This window comes from Macaca mulatta, chromosome 1 (assembly GCF_049350105.2).
Source record: "Macaca mulatta isolate MMU2019108-1 chromosome 1, T2T-MMU8v2.0, whole genome shotgun sequence".
Classification (NCBI taxonomy): Eukaryota; Metazoa; Chordata; class Mammalia; order Primates; family Cercopithecidae; genus Macaca; species Macaca mulatta.
In genome coordinates this window covers 4,394,929-4,395,182 of record NC_133406.1, presented here as the reverse complement: position 1 = coordinate 4,395,182, position 254 = coordinate 4,394,929, and positions in this window count along the sequence as shown.

Sequence of the window (254 nt, the reverse complement as noted above, 5' to 3'; positions counted from 1 at the left end):
TGGGCAACAAGAGCGCAACTCCGTCTCAAGAAAGAAAGAAAGGAAAGAAAAGAAAAGGGTAAGCCAGTGAAAAGCTTGCCAGCTTTGGCCCAGGAGGCAGTGAGGGGAGAGGGAGGGGTGGATGCTAGTCTGGGACCAGACCATTATCACAGTTTAGTAACCACCTGTAAGGTGTGTCGGGCTTTCAGAGTCCTCACAGCACTTTCACTTCTACTGTTTTACTTTCATCCTCACAAGTCTGTACAGCCAGAGTA